General features: G+C 37.8%; 1 long non-coding RNA gene across 2 annotated transcripts in view; it reads left to right on the top strand.

The window, feature by feature from the left end:
* Nucleotides 1-6,514, top strand: part of LOC113744172 (uncharacterized) — a 69,655-nt gene extending 63,141 nt beyond the window's left edge. Inside the window, exons 4-5 of one of the 2 annotated variants that reach the window (XR_003461319.1) lie at nucleotides 2,733-2,839; nucleotides 5,413-6,514. This is a non-coding gene — a long non-coding RNA (uncharacterized LOC113744172). The remainder of the gene's footprint in view (nucleotides 1-2,732; nucleotides 2,840-5,412) is intronic. The other variant, XR_003461318.1, reaches the window with a different exon arrangement.
* The last annotated feature ends 10,406 nt before the right edge of the window (nucleotides 6,515-16,920 follow it).

Genomic DNA, 16,920 nt, shown 5'->3' with positions numbered 1-16,920 from the left:
CTGTGACAGTTCCTCTGAGACTGCTTTTTCTTTCATGTTTCTTTTTTCCCTTTAGATTATTTAACAACATGCGAACAGAGCTGTCAAAGAGAGACATGCTTGATCGACAGAGCAAGGGAGTGTCTTAGTCAACATGGGGTTAAATTCGATTTTCTGCATGTTCAGTACGCTAGTCTCAAGCCAGTTATTGCTTTGGCTTGATGTTTTTTGATGGATCAATTATCCATTATAACATGTTGCGAAGCCAAACATAACGGCAACTATGACACCTGTCACAGTCTTCTATTAGGGTAAGGAAATTGAAATAATTTAATGACAGCTAATTTAGTCTTTGTTTTGAATCTCATTATGGCCGCAGTAATTGTGTTCCATAAAAAAAAAAAAACTGAAAGTGAAATATGACTGCGCACTCAAAGTAAAGTACCCCGACTAGAGCTATTAATTTGATATTTCTCAATGAAAACAGAAGTGAATAAATTGAGCTTTATCAGATTCAGACAAACACAAGTTTGAAAAGACTATGAGATCTTGGAGATTTTGTTTTTTACATTAAAGTCCAATTCAGATTAAGTTAAAGTCGGAGATAACAGTACAGAAAATAGAGACGAGGAAAACTCTATATTCAACTCAATATTAAACATGTATATATCAAGAAGTGCTGTTAGTGAACAAATAGAATAATTTAACAATACGAAAAATGTAACATACATATTTTATCATCCTTTTTTTTTTTAGATATATATACGTTATTCTGGGTAACATAGCAATATAAAACGGTACAATATGTATGACCCAGAGGTTTTCTCACATCCCCAGCAGCCTGAAATGTTAATGAGAATTTACAATTATCACTCACCATATCATATTTAGCATCACACCACCTAATAAGTCAAAGATATTACTTCAGATTGGGACAAAAGCGCAGAGAGCTGAATGGATGATATGCTTGTCAATAACACGTATGTGAGAAAGCTTCGTGGGAGCGTCTTATCGGTACATGTGTGCATATACTTGAATTTGCAAGTAAAGAGCCTTATTGGGATTACCCACGGTACATTCTAGTTTGTATCATAAAGAGAAAAGGGGACTAGATGTGTCTCTTTTTTTTTTTTCAGGGATTCGGTAAGCTCTCTGTCAATGGTTTGGGGTTGAATTGCCCTGGATAGCTCCCCTCATTCCATGGAATGATCTCAGACCTAATTTACTGGGCAGCTCAGGATCCAAAGCATACAAGGCTCTCCTCTGCATAGAATGTGTGAAATAGATAGAGCAGCCATCCCTCAGATGTGCTGAAGTAATCTTCAGCCAGAGCTGGTCCAGCAGGCCTCACCCCTAAAGGGATTGATGCAGTGTCAAAACCTTTGGCTCAGGGGTCATCCTCTCTTCTTGCCTCCCCAATCTGACAAAAGCTGAATTTCTTTCCCTCACCATTCGTTTCTCTTTTTTCTTCTATTGAATTCATCAGCGAGGGAGGCATGAGATGTGAGATGTGAATGAAACATTTTCATTAGAAGGGAGGAGAATCCCCGGTCAGAGACAAGGCCGGAGCTGATCTGAGCCAATGACATCCCAACCAATTCTTTTTTTCTTTTTCTTTTTTTTTTTTTTGTCCTTCTTACTTTCCCCAGCTGTCACTCTCTGCGGTATGTGGCAAGCTGATTGAAATCAGCACTGTGTCAGGGCCGTCATATCTCAGAAAGACATAAAACATGCAGAAACATCAATAAGCAACAGGCCGCTGACAGCTCTCAGGCACCGATGCCGACGAGGAGAGATGAGGGGAAGGTTAGGACTCGGGGGGGATGCTGTGCAGTTGAAGTGTCTTCTTCAGGCTTCACTGAGACCCAGGGAAGACAAGATAAAGTCTATCAGGTTATCGCCTAGTTCAAGTTGCTTCTCGGACAGCAAGGCCACTGGGACGCCGGATGTCAGAAGATCTGTGTGTGTGTGTGTGTGTGTATGCGTGCAAGCTTGTGTGTGTGCTCATGCAGGTGTACAGTATTTGGGGAAAGAACGGAGACAGACGTTGCACCTGCTACTAACTGCAAACCAAGGTTGATTTTAAAGAACATAATTTTCTCGCTGCATGATAAACATTGTGTCGTACACTAAATGGAATTTATGTGTTTTGCTCGAGCTGTCAAATGAGTATTTTAAATTCTGTTTCTTGGTTATTATATTTGTAAAATACCTGAGAAGTATTTTCCACTACGACACTGCAAAAAATCCTTCCATATGTCATATGTGCTCGTAAAATAAGATTGATAATGCACTAGTTATACCCAGTAGTGAGGGCCAAGAGATGCTTTGGGATTTTCAGTGTGTATTTAATTCACTAATGGGAGGTAAAGGTGATAGTCTGTTAGATCACAGCCTGACACTAACTCTTACCACTGCTAATTAGGGAAGTTTCTAGCCCAGAAAAACTGCTGAATCTCTTTTTTTTCTCTCTCACATCTGATAATGGTCATCACAGTGCCCTAACCTGCCTGTTTAGAATTATGATACAGGACAAATAATCAGCTTTACAGGATCCTGAATTTGACGAGGTAAATTCACCAGTAATTAGCATGACACAGAACAGGGTGAAGGGAGTGGAGTTTTGGCTGAAGTTTAAGTTTCCCCAAAGTTGAAGCCTATTATTTTTGTGTTGATGGGTTAACATTGTGGACAGGCGCCCATCTGCATATCAAATGTGACTCCCATTATTTTATGTTTCTCTCTGCTAACAGCGCCTCCCAGCACTCCTCCATGTTCTCCTCCATCTGCCTCCTGTCCATTGATCAGCCTTCCAGGGCATCAGTCTGTTTAACATCTGCTACAAGTTCCAGCAGCTCAGGTAACTATCTAGCTGCTCTCCACCGCCTATTGATCTTCATGTCCACCTGCAGGAACATCTGTTTCTGCATGTCGTTTGTCAACGCAACCAGCCACCTTGTTTCGCTTCACGTCTTATCCACTTTTACTCACTCTAACAAAGAGGTTTTACTCCTAAATGCTTGTTAAATTGGTGTTTGCATTGTTCTAATAATGAATAGTAAATTAGTCACTCATAGTTGTTCCAAGCTCGGCAGACAGTCGTGCAGTACTTGTTAAATTCATTCCCAGTGTAACTAAATATAACTTCAAAATTTATTTGAAAATCTATATTTAATCACTTTGTTATTTACCAGGACTCAGACCAATGTGCATTTGGAGAAGCTGCCTAATCAACTGAACTTATAGTTTAGTTATTGCACTCAAAACATTTACTCTATCTATTGATTATTTATACAGTGCTTTTGATTAAATATTGTGTTATTTTGTCTTCTAAATTATAAAAATGAAAATTATAATATTTGCAGAAAATATAATTTAAATAAGATGTTATGCACAAAGCAAAACACATAACAAAATCTATTATTTGAATAAAAGATAATTACTATCACTCACATCAGGCAACTGTGCTATAGATTCTCTTTTTTTTAACAGCTGTAGTTCAGTGATTTTATATGTCATTAGAAGACAATAATACAGTTGATTTGTTGTTTTTAATATTATTCTGGGCATTGAGTGTGAGAGAGAGAGAGTCACGGGCCGAGAAGCTCGCATCTTTACATTTGTCTCCTTCGCAGGCTTCTAGAGCTCGGAGGAGCCGCTGTTGCACAGTTTAATTTGCTCTTTTGTAATGATGGGGCGTAGGTTAGTTAATTTCAATTTTTGATTTCAAAAGCTATCAAATACAGCTCAGATGAGAAATCAATTTTCCCAGCTGCCCTGGCTTTGTGGTGAAAAGAACTCGTGCCATTGGTGAACAGCCCATCACATGACCGAGTCAGGGATTAGTTCAGTAGGCCCATGTTGCCACCACCTCAATTACAGGCTGCCTCTTGTCATTTACCTCTATAACATCTCATTCTCAGACACAACTCATATTTAATTCATGAAAGCCTGCACAAGAGTAATTGTAATATAGATTGTTATAGAAAATTTGACCAAATTTAAACCGCAACTTCTTGTTTTGCGTGCCAGCGGCATTGATTGTGCCATTTGCTGTAATTTATGATAAACAAAGATGGAACTATGAATGTCTAATTTTGCACTGATAAAAAAAATTGTACCAAATAATATATCATTTAAATATTTGCGCAAATTCACCACAAAGCAATATGGAGAATTTTTTTTAACAAAATGATGCATTGCGAAAAATAGCAGTGATGATTTTAATTGGAAAGGTAGAGTCCAGTGTCATGTTGTAGACAATGACAGTCATCAACGCCATCATTAGGGTGGTGACGTGATCAGCTGACTGAAAAGGTGACTGTATTCCACTGACAATAAGCACTCACCTAAATAAACCCAATTCTGTTTGAGTGTAGACAGACGATAAATCTGAGAATGATTTCCTAATTGTCAAATATTAGTACTCTATATATCATATGCTGTATCAATAAATCAAATTTAAAAAAGGATGCCTGTTTATTTGAGCCATATACTTCACAGTAATAACATGACATGAGTGTTGAATGAGTTGCTATAAAAACGATATTACCTCAAATAATTGTCATAAATTCCATTGTGATACATGTGTCTAATTGTTGACACTACAAAAAGCTCAAAGCATTTCGGACTGTGTGTGCACGAGCGCATTTTACATTCTTATGAAGCTTTCGTTTTGGAAATTGAATCCATTCCAACATTTCGTTCTCTCAAACGAACCCTCCTTTTGTTTCGCACAAACACAAATTGACAATTTGCTCAGTAATCAAAGAGTCTTCTTTTTTCATATGGATTGGTTCGTGGTAACAAAAAAGTAGAGCGGAGGCAATTTTTGGACATATCATGAGATTATATCCGTTTGACAGTTGCGTTATTCTATGTGGTTTCCATGACAACTGGGTGAGGCCTCCAATAAAACCAACCTCAGCTGTCATCTCTTCACCTAAAAGCTTTGTAATTGCTCTCATTTGCATACTACAATTAAGTGTGTTAGCTCACAGCAAGAACAATCAACCTCCACTAAAGACTGGGGATAGTATAATTATTATATCAGTGGATTTGTATAAAACATTACTGAAGAGCCTTTGTTTGACGTCGGCATTGTGCTGTCAGGCTAGTTTTACCGCTTATTTTTGTAAAATATACATATTACACAGACAGTGAAGGGTAATGCATAGGCACCAGTTTAAATGTTGTCATTACCATTTTCAATCAAAGTTTCAGTCAAAGTATTTATTCTCTGAAATTATCATTTAGTTTTCTGTCTGTTGGAAGATATTTTTAGCCACGTTTGATAGGAGGCTTTTTGACTCAGTGGTGCACTTGACTAGCTGGATAGAGAATGATTTTCAGTAGTGGGAGACAGTTTGAACTGCTGATTGAATGGAAAGGTTATGTGCATTGGGCTCTAAGCATTGTTTCTCTTTCCCTCAGATGCGCAGAGGCTGTAATGAAGAGCTCTTGAACTCCCAGTCAGAGAAGCAGTGACAGGAGTTCAGGAGGATGCCTCTTTGGCTCTGTTGGACGTATAACACACACACATGCACACCAGTACACACTCAGGCACACATACACCCCGAGACAGCAACAAACAGCTAATACAAAAATCAAAATGAAGCTGTCACTCAAACATTGTTTCACAAATGACTAGCTTTTCATTTAAAGTGTCCAATGTTCAATCTTCCTACTGATATTGGAAAAATATCAAAAATCTACCTCTGCACGTCTGCTCCACTCTTATTTTCTCCTTTCCTTTTAATATTATTTATTTTTGGGGACAGCTTTGACATGAAATTAGAGGTTACAAACTTTATATGAGAAACATCTTAATAGAGGCATAACTTGAGTTTGTGAACTATAAAAGCAGCCGCATTTCCAACCTTCCGAGCTTTATTATCAAGCCTGTGGTACTGCGGCACATCTTTCGGCAGGTACATTTGATTTTGAGTTTTTGCCTTCAGGCTCTGAATTGAAATGGAAGACCAAATGGCACAAATGGCAAGTGCACCATTCCTAGCTTTCTGCAGCCTCCCAACACAAACTGGTCAAGCAGAAATGAGACCTGCATCAATTTTAATTTGTATTTATCCTGCTGATGACCCGCTCCTTTCACTCTGCCGTTGGAGGCACAAATTACACCCATCATAACTCTGATTCCAACGGCCCACTGTGTGCTATCAGGAAATTAACATGGTTATATACCACCGGCGGGTTCAAGGTGTCACAACACAATTATACAATCATGCAACCTGACGAGCACTGACTGGTCGCCAGTGTATGACAACTAAGCTGGAGGGCTACACTGTCTGTCACATCCAGGCGGGTAAGATAAGTTCACTGTAGAGTAGACTGTGCCTCAGTGTCTGCTTCTCTCTATCTAAATCAGTTAAATATCACATGGCTGCTGCAGTCTGGGTTTTTTTTTTTTTTTTTTTTGGGATGAGGGGGGAGAAGTATAAAGACCCACATCTGAACTTATCTTTGACTTGTCAGGTTTTTATTCAGCACAGCAAATTGAGCCTGCAAAATTTGTGAAAACATAAAATAATATAACATACCCTGCCTGTGTATCATTAATAGAATTAAGTCATCAATGAGGGAAGTTTAATGTAAAACCTTTTACACACTACAGGGCTGTGCAGCAGCTGACTGTGACTTTCAATCAACCCTAATCCTTGTATCTCATAAAACTTAGACCACAAAAATGAAGGGAAGCTCCCTTGCCTGGATCCCCAGTGTGCTCTCAGTGTCAAGCCATTAGGCTGTGTGAAATGAGGTGCCACTCATGAGTTATAATGCTGCACATCTATAGATGCAATGGTAAAATATACCCCTTCAATGCTCAGTTCTCTGTTGGAGTTGAGGGAAAAATAATTCTGCTCTGATAGTGGTCCATCCTGCAATATCCCAATTCAAAGTCACAAAGATATGAAGAGGGCTGTTGGATAAATTCAAAATAATCCACTTCAGGATAGCTGTGAGATTAATGGAAAAAAAAAAGTGTGTGTGTGTGTGTTTGCTTGCACATCTTTGTGCATGAGCAAACATGTGTGTCTATGTGAGAATGACGACTGATGAATAAAATATTTCCAGCGTAGCTCCAGAAACTTTTACATACTGCGGGACGATATTACTAATAAGATTATCAGCCACGGTGATGAAAAGAAATGACACACGGAGGAATAAGGGAAATGACAGCAAAATATTCCTTAAGACTCAACAGTAGCGGTATATGTACGCTTTCGGGAAATCTATTTGTGGGTTAAAACGCGTTCATTGTATCCAATTTGAAAGCACGTCAATAGAAGGCACATTTTTCTAAGCAGTTGTTACAGAACTACAATCAATGAAAGTTATCCTGAGTACTGATATACTTAGAGGCACATAACAAAAGCATGCTAGCAGCAGCCTGCTCTACTGAAATATTTACCCAGAGGTACTGTAGATGTAACAATGATAAGGAAATGAAGCTAATAAGTGTCACTTTGATGTGACAACAAATTATACATGGTTCTATCAGATCTCATTTCCATTCCACAACACAGAGACAGAGAATACCCTGAAGCATGGCTGTTAATGGGAGCCTCTATCAGCCATCGTGGAAAGCCTGCCTCATTACTCACTCCAACACAACTGTGCCCAGGGTGGTCGATTTCCCCAACGGACACTCGTTCACGGACACTGGATCACAGACCAAGAGACACACTGTGCTGCATATGACTTGTTTTTCAATGCGCAGGACGCAGATGCCGTCATGCTGCAAGTGTGCAAAATCATTTTTAACAGGAAATTCATTTAAGCAGAATATTTTTAGAAGAAAAAGAATCAACCACTTTAAAGAAATTAAAACATGGTAGTAACAGTTAACTGTTTAGTGCCCTATGTGGTAGTGCAGTTTCATATTTGACACCACTGTCGTATAGTGTAGCTTGCATAACATCTGTTAGATGTTAAATTTGGTTAATAGTTAATAAATACAGATGGCAAAATAAAAGTGCACCAAATAGAGTACACTGCAAACAGGCACAAAAGGGACAAGTATGGTTCACTTACTCTCTCTCATGTTGAACTTTAAACATTATTCAACACAATTTTTAAAAATGTATTTTGTGTCTAACTTAAAATATTGAGCTTATTACATTTATAGTTGATTCTTTTCCGGGCTACAGAAAATTGTCTTTTGAAGCTTAAACCAGCTACCACTCATCTCCGTCTTCATTATACGTCTGATTCTATACAACCTGATTGTTATTCAGAGAGAATTTTCCATTCGTGAGGGCGCCAAATACTCACATAACCTTCTATCCCTTCCAACCTGTGCAATGAATATTTTAAAACCTTAATATATATTGGCTATCTGAATTTTCAGGCCGAGTCTCTCTTTTGTCCATATAATCTCAGGAACCCGTTTCCTACTATTGTGGTTGTAAGTGAGACTGCTGGCACTCTGGTTATTTTCTTCACATTTTGCAGTCACCGTTGCTCTCGGGTTTTCCTCTCTCTACCCCTGTTTCTAGCTTCCCTGACAAAGTCAATAGGGGGCATCCCTCATCTGTCAGAAACAAACATCAGAATACTTCTCGTGCTTTTCTCTTCTTTTCTCGTGCCTTCTCTTTGTGCACTTTCCCTCGCTCGCTGCCTATTAGACATACTGCACATTCAGTTTGTCACTCAACGCTGATTATGAGATTATTAGTTGGGTTGCTTGGTGACCTCAATCAACATGAGCAAGTAAGAGCAGTCAAAACGTATAAGGGAGAAAGTCCTGAAGAAGTAGCTGACCCTCTGGTGACTCTCTCACCCAGAGGGGTGGCAACAGCGCTTGCTGTGTGTGTTTCAGTGCAATCTGTGGAGCAGATGGCTGGAGTCCTGGGCAGAGAGCAGCAGGTCTCAGTCTGCATGTCACCAGGATGATGTGAGCTGGCTCCCTCCGAGCTTTAGTTAATACCTTCCTGTATCACAGACTTGTTAAGGGTCTGGGCAAAACTCACCGACTCTTTTCAAAAGAACAATACTCTCTCGCTCCTCGCTCTCTCTCTGTTTTGCTCTCTCTCCCCGTGTTGCCTCTCCTGGGTGGTAGTAAATGTTTACTGCTAAGTATTGGCCTTAACCTCTTTGTATTTATAAGCTGATTTTCTGGTTGGGGAGGATAATTTAGACGCAGCTGTATTTTTAGATTTTGGGAGTGGCGAATTACATCTTATATGACTGTGTATGTAAATCTTGATATTGATATATATGATAATATTTTATATATTGTGTAAATTTAATTGAGAAACAAATTATGGCTTGAGTAGCCAGACGTTAATATCTGTTTTCAGATAATTGAGCTAATTAAATAACTGACATATGAAGGCATTTCAGCACATTGAAGCAAAAATTATATTAAAAAAAATCCTGGAATATGAATATGGAAGTGATTGATTAATAGGACATAGTTTAAAGATATAAAGCAATAGAGCATACCCTCATACTGCAATGTCAAAGAGTAATTATGGACCTTAGTGATTCTCTATTATAAGATAATGTCCCTGACTAAGTGATTTTACATTGACTTTGATTGGGAAGTTTCTAGTATTGATGAAATCATTAAAGCAAAATCACTTGCAAGGTAAATAAACATTAGCTCGTCTTTTGTTCACCCAGCTCTCCCTCTGCCACTTACTGTAGACTTTAATCTTTGTTACTGGCAGGTAGTGCACACTAGGCCGTGCCTTGTGAGGTGCAAGTGGTGCTGCCTCTCCTCCTCTATCTCCGTCTCTCTCTCTCTCTCTCTCTCTCTCTCTCTCTCTCTCTCTCCCCTCATATTATATAAAGAGTGGCAGCAGGCAGAGTGACAGACTGCCCCAAGAGATGACACCTGTCACCGAGGGGAGTGCTGCTAATCTACAAGCCTCATTTTGTTTGAACTCTTTGTCACCTTGCCGTCAAATCCTCATCTTCTCAGTCACTGCCAGCTTCACTCCCCTCTGCTTCTCTGCTCGCTCTGCTTTGCCCAATCTCTCCACAATATACCTCCACCATCACTACACACACTACGCTCCTCCAGACAAATCAATGTTCTCTGGTGTAACATATTCCTACCTACAAGCATTTATCTATTGAATAGTTGAGTATTTGTACGTGCTTGTATTTTATGTCTCACTACAAGTACTCACTAAAAATGTATTTATAAAGTTAAAAGTAAAATTATGGCAGCTCAATGTCTTTTTCAGACATGTAAAATTTCTTGTGTGCCCCCAGCGTATGAGAAGATGAAGCGTCCTTGTTCAAATGTTTTTATTTTCCGAACAAAGCCCCATTCATTCATATTGAGATTTGTCTAAGTTAAAGTGATCTGAATAGAAATGCAGTCTGGAGTGGCCCAGTCTCTATGGAGCAGCACACTCCACCCCCTGGCCAAATATCTATATTGTCCACTTCTACAGACTGTGCTTTGTAATTATAATATAATTCATTATGTCTATGCTGCATGTGTCACAAAGGAGGAGTCCTCCCCAAAATCCTCCTGCGCTGTTCAGGCTGACCGAACACATTCTTGTTCCCATTTTAAAGCCTGCGGCTTGGAAATACCCTCTCACACCCCCATAAACAATAGATTTTCCTATTTTGCTTAATTGAGATATCACACCGCAAATCTGACAGCTCAGACCAGCCCCTAACTCTGGCTGAGGGAAATCTATATGGCGACAGGAAATGGAAATGGGAAGAAGATTAAAAGACAAAGAATATAACAAAAAATAACAACGATAATAATAACAATAGTTACAATAGTAATAACTGCTGGTTTTAATGTGTCTTGTTTGATACCTCTCACAATGTAGAAACTCTTAGTAGTGCATCTTTCAAAATAATCTAATCATTAATGTAGAAGCTGTGGTAAACATCCATGTTGATGTTAAGTTTCCCCCCTTTTTTTTAAGATAATTGTGACAGCAGTAAAAAAAAAAAAAGCATGATATAATCCAAGTTGCAGCGGTGGCATCAGCCAACTTCTTTAAATGCCTCCATTAAGTGGAATTATCTTTTCCAGACACATTTTGTATGAATGCGTCCAAAAATCCCCATTCCATTTGGATTGCATGGGGTTTAATTTAATCCTTTTGCTTATTAAAAAAATAAGATGCAGCATCTTTAACAATAGAAAGGCTAGTCTGCATCGAACACAATGGCTAAGGTTAAATTGAAGGTTGTGTGTACCCTTTGCTGTATTAGAAGAGCATTCATATTCAAATAAAAGCAGGCATCACTGGTTCATGTTGCATAGCAGTGTGCAATTGTGCATCTGTACTCACAAAGCAAAACTGCAATGCAGAGTTATAGTTTTCTGTTATTAAAAATGGACAACATTCTTTACCCATTTTTCATTTTGCAGAGCCATAATTTACTCCTTTTTCAGTAGTTAATGCCTCTCTAAGTCATACTTCTTCAATATCTTGTAAGTTAACAATTGGGTCATCGGGTGTTTAGGCTATTTGTAAAAAAAAAACATGCGTCAAGGTTAAACATGGTATCCAAAAATTCTTTACATCGTCCATAAGAGCCTGATGTGCTTCCTGGCTTCATCAATTCATTGACACGTTAATTCATGACAACATTTCTAAAACTGTTGTACAAGCACTCTTTTGGGGGACAAGAATATCTTTAACATTTGACTAAGACTCGATAGTTGTTACTTTTAATGACACTCTATGCACAGTGTTTATAAAAAGCCATGCTAGCTTTGCAAAATATTAAAATGTACTAATTTAAATGCTTAAATTCAATTTAACAAACATTTCTTTTGTTAATTTCAATACACTTGTTTTCATAGTACTGTAGAAATATCAGTCAGTATCTTTCATGGTTAACAAATGCAATCCTTTACTACTGTTTGCACACCAGACAGCGGAGAGAGGAAAGTGTTTGTAGTCAGTCAGTGTGCAAAGCAAAATTGAGGATCAAACATTTTTCATCTCATGTTTTCATCACTTTACTCAGTTAGATGGGAAAATAGACTTAAACGATCATTTTGATATCTGATTCTTCTAAGCAACATATGCCATTGTGAATTAAAATTATATTGTTACACCAGCTATGAAAGTTGTTTGGGAATCTCTTGACATCATGCATTCACCTGTAGTTTTACAGTGCAATGCAAACAGCTAGATCAGCAAGCTAGTTAGTAAGGTCAGGTAACCAGCCCTGCAACTTCAGCTTCAAAAGAAAATTACTAGTCATTATAAAACATTTGACACTGACACAACTTTTGTAGCTCAGCTCAGCTGCTTGTTTGCTCTCTTCAGCTATATGTTGCCATAAATAGTCACAGAAATCCTCCCTCATTTATAGGCATGAATCATCACAAAATAAAACCCAGCAGAGTGAATATGAAGGAAAGTAACTCTAAACCAGTTTACTCAGTTGCAATTTAACAAAATTACTTGTGCCATTAGTGAAGCACGTATTGCAAGTATTGTTTTTTTTAAACATTATAATGTCGATTAAATAGTCAACAACTTTCCAATCATAATCGCAGAGCAGCCAGTCTTCTGTGTAAGACTTGAGTGAATCTAATTATAGACAGCGCAATTACATTTATTAACCAACTAATCACAAATCAGCACCTCGCAAACATCTTTCAAGACTAATAAAACAACTTTATGTCCTAACTTATAAACAAACTTGTGTCCAGCTGCTACAAATAATTTCATATATAATTTTTTCTTGTTTATACCGTATAGAATTAATTGTGCGGATAGTCACAGAATTGTTACCAGACCAAATAACCTCCATTTTAGCACAGAGAGGCTCTACCTTATGATGCATTGTCTTTCCCATCCCCCTGTCTTTGTGTCTGGGGAAAGTCACGTGGCTGTTGGGAAACAAATAATTTCGCTGGCTATATTCAGAGCATGTCTAAGAAGAGCACAGCAGCTTGTCTTGGGAGTCAAGAACTTGGTACAATGTCTTCTGCGATGGGATGGCCAACACAAATGGGCTGGCGCACCTATCCAATTAACACCCTGCCTGCCAATCCCTGTCAGGTCACACGCTGACTCCCATGGCATGCTCTACCTGTCTCTGCTGCTCTCAACACATGCCCAGCTCCAATATAGAATTAACGCCACTTTTCACCTGGTCACGCTGACATGCCATAGATTAGACTGGTGCAGCATGGAGATATGCTAGGCACTCCAAATGAGGGCACCTGGGGTTAAGATTTCAAATGCAGTGGGGCTATTGTTTTGCCACTTCTTTAATATTAATTAAACTCTGAGGTGAAAATGTTCTTTACCAAACTACCACTTAATTCCTCCACAAGTGAACACCTGATAAGAGATTTTATTTAATGAACACCTAGATGTTACAACTTATCACACCAGTTAAGACCTTAATAAGACAAATAAGCTACTGGGGCTAAGTGGTTCTTTTGTATGGTACTATTTGAGAGATATATGCATTTTTATACAATGCAAAGGCAAAGATTTTTTTCAGGCTTCTGCTGTAATCCCTAAACACATTATATAATGGAAATTATTAGTAGTCCTGCAAAAGAAACTGTAATATTCAGTAATATTTTGCAGAGATCATGACAGCACAGGATCATATCTGCACATATTTTTGTATCTGTAGATTTATTTCTGTTTGCATGAATAGTCTAGTTATGTAGAGTTCAGTTAGATGTGCAGTATTGCCTTGATGATGATGGAAATTAATTAATAGTTAATAAATACAGATGGCAAACAGAATTTCGGGGTCAAAATGAAAGTGCACCAAAGAGTGCACTGCAAACAGGCACAAAAGGGACAAGTATGGTTCACTTACTCTCTCTCTCATGTTGAACTAAAGCATTATTCAGGTTCTACTCATCTGTCTCTCAAAACAGAAACTCTTGTTGTCCATGGATGATGAGCACAGGCTTTTGCTTCATCAAAGCCAAAGGTTGTTTTTCTTCTAATGACATGCACAAACATGTTCTTGAGGTTTAGGCAGAGTTCCTGGTCAGAAGTTCCTAAATATATGACAGAAAGATTGAAAAGAACCATGCAGAACTCACATGTGTTGCTGACCAGACAAATGCAAATCATTCTCTAGGATAGAGTTTTGTCGTATGCAATAGTAAACGTTTGCCTACTTACAGTAGAGATTAGATATATCCGATATTTGATCTCCTCTTAGCTTTGCTCTGTTTTGGTCTCCACCAAGTACGGATAAAAGCATCTGGGTCTTGTAAGATGTTTGACTTTCTTCAGAAGTTAGTCATTACCTTTGGAAAATGGGTTTTTCAGAGTTGGCTTTCTGAAAGTAGCTAGCTGTTGCTGCTGCTGCAGATGTAGCTGATGACAGCTGTGAGACTAAACTCGAGATGCCATTTGTCATAATAATATAGTTAGCAAATACATAACTATGTACCAGAAACACATATGATTCTAGTAGCCAAAAGAAAGAGCGACCAACTGAACATTTGTCCAGTCCAAATTATACTTCATTAATTTAACCTGCCAATATTTACCCTCACATTGGTGGGTGTTTGTTGCTTTCACAAGTTAAAAGCATTTTAATGGGTTTATAACTAGAGCAGGAGTAACTTCCACCAATCACAAGTGACTGTGTCAGCCCATGTTGTGTGGGCTGTTTGAGAGTGTTGCATAAAGTTTTCAATATGCTATGTTAATGTATCATGGCACATATTGGTGTTGTTTGTTTAATACTTTACAGAAAGCAAAATAGGGCAAAACTAGCCCACTCATGAGTTTGTGTTAACAGAAAAATATTAAAAGGCAACCATCCATAATTGATATCAGAAATTAATTTTGCTCCAGAACTTTTTATGTCATCAAAAACAGAACAAATAAAAACTGCATTAAAAAAAACAAACATTAAAATATGTAAATATGTAAATCATCCAATTATACAAACTGAACAATAGAACAAAAGATAAGGCTGATTAGCACTACACTTAAAAATAGATACAACTATTGTCTGCTGCAGTGTACTAAAAATATAGATTGGTTGTCAGGTTAAAAAGTTTTTATTAAACCACAAACAACCATAGAAAAAATACCAGTCTAACACGTACAGTTAACACACAGCAAAAAGGATTGCAGAAGCTTATAGGAACTTGTACGATTTTGCTTGTGCAGTTTCCTCTGAATTTCTTCCTGTTAAACAATATAATGGTGTACATCGAGCATGTTTGTTCTGTCAAATATATGGTAGCCTAAATAATCACCACCATTTGCTATCACGTGCCAGCAAATAGTCCAAATGAGGCCTTGTGGACACAAACAGTACTGTTTCAGCCATCATAGCAGCACGGTTCTAGTGATGACAATGTTAGCCAATTTGTAAGTCTCCTATTTGGGTCCAGACTACAGTAAAGATGGATTACCATGAAATTCTGTCCAGACTTTGGTGATCTCCTGATCTTGTGCCATTATTAAGTCAAAATTATCATTTGTCCAATACTTTGCTTTATCAACAGTTACCTGCAAGACTAATGATGTGTCAGTGTACCGTGACATCACCATTTAATGTCATCAGAGATGCAAAAGACTTGAAACTTTCAGCCAGAGAGGGCAGTGAAACAGTTTTTCAGCCTGGTATTAAGTTATTCTTTAATTTAAAAAATGAAGATGTTGTAGTAAAAAGGTCTATTAGCGTCATTGTTATGAAGCATTCGCCATTCTCAACCCAAACTACGTTCTGGAGTGAATCCTTCAGTTTTCAGTTTAGCTATCACAGCAGTCTTGCACAAACATGAACATGTACACATTTTCCAAATTAATTTTATATTAGCAGATTACATATTTTGACGTCAAGTCATCATTAGTTTATCATTGTGTAGTTACACAATTCATTAGGTGATGTATAAACTGTTAACATAATATGACAGTTGTGTGTCCTTGATGTCGGCAGTCCAAATTCAGTGTTGGTCATTCTGTGTCACAACTGTCTCAAAAAACTGGTAATAACCTCTACATACAAAAATATACAATACATACAAGCAGATAACCAGGTAATGTTCCAGAGTACAGTACTAACAGCTTGGTTGTGTGAGTTTCAGCAAACACACAAACATTTATTTCCACACAATATGCCATAATATTAGAGAAAATAATCATATACAATTATTAACAGTTTATATTTTCATACAACTTTTGTGGAAGTTTATGAGAATAAAGATAGTAAAACAAAGCAAATCAGTCTCTTTCAGTCTACTAATGATATGTCATTAACCCTGAATGACATGATATGATTACATAGATAAACAAGCATCAGTAACTCTGGTATTGTAGGGCTTTTTATTACTACTTCCCCCCTGAAATGCTATTTGTTATTTTGTCCAAACACACTACTCAAAAGAGAAACAGTTGTTTACAAGTTCATAGTAATTACGGTTGTATCAGAGAAGTACAACAATGATCACAGATTCAATTAAATGACAAAAACAAGTAGTTGTTCTGACCAAAGTGGTATTTCCTTCAGATAATACAAACTTTTCTACCTTCAGTTAATACATCTTTCTAGAAAGCTGTGATGTGGAATAGGAAACATTAAAGACTATATTTTATCATTTCTGACATTTAGGACAGATGCCAAAAAAACAACTTTGAAACTTAGAAAACTTGATAAAAAAAAAAACTATAATTATGTCACCAGAAGTAGCAAAGCAGGTTTTCGCTACAATTTGACCAAATGCTTACACAGTGTTTTTTCAGTATCTTCTGCCGAGGGTTCTGTGATCGCTACATTCAAAGCCAGATGAATGAGTTTGCAGAGTTGGTTTGATTTTGCAGCAACAGGCAGTATTCAACTGAATGGATGTAAGTAAACTGAATCAGGACACCCTGTAGATGATTTGACTGCCAGATTCCACTGCCAGGACATTTTCTGTGGGGAAACTCACAACATGTTGGTTGCAAAGATCATTTTTACACAACCCACTCACCAGACAGA

The sequence above is a fragment of the Larimichthys crocea genome, chromosome XXI (assembly GCF_000972845.2).
Source record: "Larimichthys crocea isolate SSNF chromosome XXI, L_crocea_2.0, whole genome shotgun sequence".
In the NCBI taxonomy this organism is placed as follows: Eukaryota; Metazoa; Chordata; class Actinopteri; family Sciaenidae; genus Larimichthys; species Larimichthys crocea.
Note: the sequence above shows the minus strand (reverse complement) of the source record. Positions and strands in the feature narration are given on the sequence as shown.